General features: G+C 39.1%; 1 long non-coding RNA gene across 1 annotated transcript; it reads left to right on the top strand.

Annotated features, from left to right (window-relative positions):
* The first annotated feature begins 3,294 nt into the window (after window positions 1-3,294).
* On the top strand, window positions 3,295-6,462 carry LOC138403225 (uncharacterized). Its single transcript, XR_011237512.1, has 3 exons — window positions 3,295-3,550; window positions 4,253-4,310; window positions 4,767-6,462. It is a non-coding gene; the product is annotated as an uncharacterized lncRNA (long non-coding RNA).
* Window positions 6,463-7,230: the final 768 nt, after the last annotated feature.

The following is a 7,230-nucleotide window of genomic DNA, read 5'->3' as shown; positions in this document are numbered from 1 at the left end:
CAAACTACTGGACGGATCGGGCTGAAACTTGGCATCATCATCATGATCAACCCATCACCGGCTCACTACAGAGCGCGGGTCTCCTCTCAGAGTTAGAAGGGGTTTGGCCATAGTCTACCACGCTGGCCATGTGCGGATTGGTAGACTTCACACACCTTTTATTGAGAACTCTCAGGCATGCAGGTTTCCTCACGATGTTTTCCTTCACCGTTAAAGCAAGTGATATTTAATTAATTAAAACGCACATAATTCCGAAAAGTTAGAGGTGCGTGCCCGGGATCGAACCCTCGACCTCCGATTAGAAGGCGGACGTCCTAACCACTAGGCTATCACTGCTTTAAAAAAGATATTCAAGGTCAAAGTTCACAAATATGAGTTCTTTTGCGTATTTCAGCCAAACCCTAAGTTTTACCATAAAAATATGTTAGACCATATTGTAAATCATGCAATTATCTATAAAAACATTCTTTAATTTTTTTTCTTAAGAGCAGTCAGGTACATGTAACATGTTCTGTTATTTTAACATTGCCGAGAATTGAAATTATACGTTGTAATTTTATTTATGTAAACGTGCAGATTTTCGTGTATAGGATAGGACTGGACAGGTAATATTATGACTTTGAAATGCCACAACTAGATAAGTCGTCGTGCTTTGCATTTATTTGCAGCCAGACTTTCTTAAAGAATTAAGTCTTCAATCAATCAGTCTGTTGGCGTCCACTCCAGCGGGTTAGATGTCACCCACACTGCGCTTGTTGGTACGCGGTCTCCACTCCAGAACACCAGCGGCCATCGGTTCTGCGACAGACATGGCCTGCCCACTGTCACTTCAGTTGGCTAATTCTCTTGAGCTTGTCAGTCACTTAGGTTCTCTTACGGATGTCCTCGTCTTGTAGTCATATTAAAGGCATGTTTTATATTACGTGTACTAAAGATTAGTAATGGGCGTAGGCATAATGCGATTAGGATCTCAATTAATATGCCAGACGCATGCATGAAAGCGTATAATTCGGTAGGCGTTGTTTCTTAGACCGATTTTTGTTTTTGACGACCTACTTGACTCAGTAATTCCTCACAAATAATCGATGGTTAAGGCTTCGACACACAATAAAAAGAGCCATTCCTGAGATAAGAGCTGTACGGAACTGCACGGATGTGTCTTTAGATAAATCTCTACTCCCTTCACTTAAGTTCGAAGTACTAGTAGATAAGCTTTATTACCACAGAAACAAAAAATCTATATTATTCTTACAAAGATACCAGTATTTATTAGGCCATTAATCAGTCTAGACAATATAATCGATTAGTACATCCTGCCCTTTACAGAATTCCGTACCCGAAGAGACCCTATCACTACCTATTAACTACGCCTCCGTTCCGTCCGTCCGTCTGTCTGTCCATCTGCCCGTCCTTCTGTTCGTTAGTCGGTCTATCCGTACGTCCTGTCTGTCAGTGGGGTATAGCTCATGAACTGTAATAGGTAAAGAAGAAAAGTGTGTATTTCTATTGCCGCTGGAACAAATAATGAAAATTTCAAAATGGCCGCAATGCAAATTTAAAAAAAAGTGTTATTTCTTGTACGATGGTACTGAACCCTCCATGTACGACTCGCACTTTACCGGTTTTATTTTAACGTTCATAAAACAGGCACAGCTGACTGAGTTTGCACTATGGGATGGAACACAAATTTAACCAAAGGGCTACCCTATTGTTAGACTCAGTCTAATTATGTTGTCATGTTATTGATATTTTAATTTTGTTGCCTAATTCTATGGCAGCATTATGGCAGGTAGGTACCTACTTTCGAAAATTACCTAAAAACTACCTATTCAAATTGCTTTGTATAGATGATGATGCCCATGACTTCATTCTTTAATTTTTCGGGGTGAAAATCACTTTCCATGACTGTTGCGTTGTTGCAGCGTGATAGAAGGACAAACTAACAAACCAACAAATAAACACACTTTCACATTTGTAATATAATTATATTGTATTGTGAAAGTGGACATAGTCTTTTTATCCCGGAAAATCAAGTTCCGTATAGTTTGTTCCGCATCTTGGACTTGTTGTTTTCCTGTATAGCCTGACCAGAAATATAAAAAATTTGCTTTGATGGGGGCGCCATTAGTATATAATCTATGGTCACTATGTTTGAGGTCTTGTATAAATTAGTTCCATTCTACTGCTTTTTCGCAATATGGCAAGGTGTTTTATTTTTCTGGTCAGCCTTTATATTATATGTGTACAATACAGATTTCGAAATATTAAAAAGTATTTTCATTTCGATTTAGCGTGAGGCGTTTACTAGCGATACCTAAGTCTTAACTAATACATAAGCGTTACATGGACGGATCTATTCGAATGCACCTGAACTAACTCGGCCATTCGGGCGAGGTCGTCTGCGCATGCGATGCGACGCGTGACCAAACCGAAACAGTTTTCAATAGATTTAGTTTGCGCACACTTTAGACAAGACCTATTTTGTCTTATATGGATGTAGCGCGCTAGTAGTCCAAGTCCAAGACTATTGGACGCAAACTAGACTTTGGCGCGCTTAGGCCAATGCTATAACTACAACAAAATTAAATTTCATGGAACATTTTTGATCTAATGCGGCCAGTAGTCTAGGACTTAGACTACTAGTGTGGAAGACCCCTGAGGCATAGTCTAAGACCAGGGGGGTGATTCGAACTCAGTGTTCAACAATGAATGATAGCCACGCAACTATTGACAGCAGGAATGTAGAACCAATGCATAAATCTGTCCCGTTTTAACTGAAACTTAAGTCTGAGCAAAGTCAAAGTGCGCTCTATAAATCTCAACCTAAGTGCTCTCAAGAATTCAGGGGCTAACTTGTAATCGAATCCATATTTAATATTATAAATGCGAAAGTGTGTATGTCTGTCTGTCTGCTAGCCTTTCACGACTCATCCGTTCAACCGATTTTAACGAAATTTGGTACAGAGATAGCTTGCATCCCGAGGAAGGACATAGGCTACTTTTTAGCGCGGAAAATCAAAGAGTTCCCACGAGATTTTTAAAAACCAAAATCCACGCGGACGAAGTCGCGGGCATCAGCTAGTAAAAAATAAATTAGCGTGGCTCTTATCCCGAATTCTAAACGGCAACAATACGCAACTAATTTACATAACTATCTAATTCCCTTTGTGAAAGTGAATTAATTAAAAACCTGTTATATGATTTTTCTATTATTCCACGACAATGACGACAAACTAAAGTGTGCTAACAAATTCAAAACTCACGTTACGAAATGAACAGTAGTCAAAATGACAGTGCCGTGGTCATGTGAGTTAGACTCGTGTTCTACGCAGATTTATATTTGTTGTAGTAGATGCCAGTTTCTAAGATCTTCTCAGATGCAGTGAAGTTTCAATTAACAGCTTCGCAAGAGGAAATTGTTCAGTGTGTAGTCTAGATCGTAGTTTCAAATGTTTAGTGAGTTGTAGCTATGTATTTGAGTTTAGTGTTTGTTTGTTTTGTTTTGGTATTGTACGGGAAGTGCCAGGACTGCAGGGTTGGAGGGAAATCGGTAATTTGTTATTCTTTTTGTTCTTCCTGTAGTGTCGTATTCTATCGGAGGTTGGCAAGCATTAGGGCTATCTGAACCTTGGACAGTACTGGGCGGAATAAAGATCGGGTACACTTTCCGTACCAGTGGTCTTTTGTCGCGCTATTTTCTCCTGAATTGCACTTGCTGTTCCATGAAATTATCATTTACGCTTAAAGTTAACTTTTAAGCGTGAATTCACTGATTCAGCTGTTTTAAAATAAAATAAAAATATTTTTTATTCAATTAAACTTTTTCAAGTAGGACCTACTTTTGAATCGTCAAATGCATCTACCACTGGTTCGGAATGCCTTTCCTACCGATAAGAACCAGTAAGAAACTGGGCGGTTATTAATGATAACGGTCTTATAAGATTTTAAGCAGAGTCCTTTTAATAATAAATAATTTTTATCTACTTATTTTTAACTTTATTAGTTTACTTACTTCAAGGAAATTTAATTGCCACCTATTTAGAATTTTAAATAAATACATTCAGTACTCCGGTACGATGTCGCGTAGATAGGTTAAGCTGCCAAAACCCTTCTGGGGTAGTGCCACAGATAAGTTCTCTGATCTGTGGGTAGTGCGCTTCGAAGAATCGTGCTTATCTAAAAGAGATATCAAATTTCTACTCTAGAACCAAGATTTACTAACTTCTGCAAGGCATGATTATTTTTGTTTCAGTGTGGAAATCATGAACAATGCTGTGGTGGATGTTGTTTCGATGGGCAGTGTATTGACAGTAAGTAATCTACATATATAAAAGGTAAAGGTGACTGACTGACTGACTGATCTATCAATGCACAGTTAAAACTACTAGACAGATCGGGCAGAATTTTGGTATGCAGATAGCTATTATTACGAAAGATGCCTATATTCACTCTTGATTTGCAGGTTGGAATATTAAAAATGGAGGGGAAAACTGATACAGCAAGGGCGAACCATATTCTAGTGGTTTGAATTAAATTAACGATATTATATAAGCCTTAAGCATTGCAGGTGTATTACAAGAAATACAATCTATTCACTGTTTTATTTTGTGTAAGAACATCGGTTTAAAAGGGACAATGATTGAAAAACCCCCGATCGGGGTCACATTGCCTACATTGTCTCGGCCGAAGGGAATCCTATTGTGGCACGGGTATGCACGACATCCTTCTTATTGTATCTCTGACCCTAATCCGCATTTCATTTTCAGCCTACAGATCCTGTTTGAAAGATTTGAACGTGTGCAAGGACCATGTCTGCAGAGGTGAAGAGAATTGTGTGGCATACAAACCGCGGCGGTGCAGTGGATGCGAACCTGTGCCTTTGTGTCGGATGGAAATAGAAACATAGGGTTATGCTAGTGAAAGTTCGTTACTTTGGAAAATTGAAGGATTGTGATAGGTTAGTTTGTAAGTCTACAAAGTTGTTTTATGTTACTTAGTATTTCTACGAAATTAATTTGTTGTTTTAATTTAATTCACACTAAAGTATCGATGATAATGCTTAAGCACTTGACGTCTATCGGTTGACGATGATGAAATTATCGGTCTGACATTATTGTAGAGGCCAGAAGTTTTTTGTCAGAACTCGCAACGAAAGTTAAAAACATTATATAAATAATTAAGTAAAAATTAAATACCCCGATGGCAATCTCAACCTGTCGCGGACTTGCATCTGATATAAATATAAAAGAAGAAAATTAACGATTTATTTGAAAAATATGCTATTATACTGAGCATGTACATAATAACAACAGATTTAATTAAGATAGTATAGTCACCCTCATGGTATGTGATGACATAATTACGTTACACTATAATGAGCCCGAAAACACCACAGCATTGTGTTTTATTAAATAAAGGCTCGTAAAATTGTGGTTTTGTTTGATGAGTTTAGTTGGACATTTATTTTGCTGAATTTATTGTAAGCCTGGCCGTACCACACGCGACAGTCACAAACGCCGCCACCTGAAGCTTGAAGCGGCTACAAAGGTGGCTGACGCGCGCGACAGTCACTTGTGGTCGATGGTAGAGTCTTGCGGTTGGTGGCCGCTACTTTTTTTAACCCATGCTTGCAGTATCATAATGGACTGACGATGCTGCTGCGCTGCTGTTGATTAAAAAAAAGTCGTCGTAGAAGACGAAAATACCGCCGAAAATAAGCGTGTAGCGGTCGGCGCCGGCCACAAGAAGCAAGCAGCGACGGTTGTGTCGCGTGGCAACCACCAGCGTCAACCGTGTGCGGCGAGTCTCTAAAAAATGTATGAAACTACAGTATATAGGTCGGTGGCGGCGCTTTGTGGTTGTCGCGTGTGGCTCGTCTGCGGGAAGGCTATGAGATTTTAAGTTATTGTATGAAGATTATTTTATTAAATAAAATTAAAAATAACGACAGTATACACCTGTCGTTAATTTGTAATTTACACGTGTTTGACGTTTTCTGATAACAATAGGAGTTATAATGGACTTAGAGCCCGTGAAGGCCAAACCGTCGTTACTTTACAAAAGCTGAAAGTTTCTATGCGCATTGTCCTCAACACAGGTAGGAACGATCAGCGACTATGAAGTTTAGATCATCGTGGCTTTGGCAGATAAAACAAAGGTGTGTAAAATCTTTCGTCCAAGTGAATTGTTGGCGCTGTGTGGATGTGCGGGGCGTTCCATCTCCGATTTGCCATCTTGACGTGTCGCGGACTATACCTATCCTACTACATTTGCACCTTATCTTAACTTCCGTTATCATGAACAAACTACTGTTAGGTAAACAACTGTATAAGAAAATATGGTTCTTTCATAGCAATAAAGCACTGCAATAAAATGAACCCCCAAACATAAAAAAATCGGAAACATCCGCCAAGCTCTTTTGAACCGTGTTAATTGGCAATAAAAGCGCTGGAAAATGACGACAACATTCCTCTGTTTTATTTACTAGTCTCTGTTAAATTCTTTTATGAAACGCACTATAAAGTCTATAAACTTTAATAACTTTTGTTGGTAATTAACTGTCACAAACAGATTTAACGAACATATCTATAACTAGCTTATGCTCGCGACTTCGTCCGCGTGGACTACACAAATTTCAAACCTCTATTTCACCCCCTTAGGGGTTGAATTTTCAAAAATCCTTTCTTAGCGGATGCCTACGTCATATAGCTATCTGCATGCCAAATTTCAGCCCGATCCGTCCAGTTGTTTGAGCTGTGCGTTGATAGATCAGTCAGTCAGTCAGCCAGTCAGCCAGTCAGCCAGTCAGTCAGTCAGTCAGTCATTCAGTCAGTCATCTTTTCATTTTATATCTATTATATGGCAACACCGTTCTGGAACATTAAGCTTTGATAGTTTAGAAAACCTTCTGGGTTGAAAGATGATTGCAAGCAAGTATATTGTATAGCAGGTACAGTACGCGGCCGAAAGTAATGTACATTGGCCTTTAGAATGACATTTCGGCTTTGTAGAGCGTTGTCTCTGTCACTCGTACCCATATGACGCTTTGTCGGTCTCAATGACCGAGACAGTGCTCTACAAATCTCCTTCTAAAGGTAGATGTACATTACTTTCGGTCGCGTACTGTAACTATATATTATAAAGGCAAAAGTGTGTTTGATTGTTTATTTGTTGGTTTGTCCTTCAATCACGCCACAATGGAGCAATGAATCGACTGATTTTTTGTATGGA

This window comes from Maniola hyperantus, chromosome 14, assembly GCF_902806685.2.
Source record: "Maniola hyperantus chromosome 14, iAphHyp1.2, whole genome shotgun sequence".
Lineage (NCBI taxonomy): Eukaryota > Metazoa > Arthropoda > Insecta > Lepidoptera > Nymphalidae > Maniola > Maniola hyperantus.
This window is presented reverse-complemented; position numbering and strand designations above follow the sequence as displayed.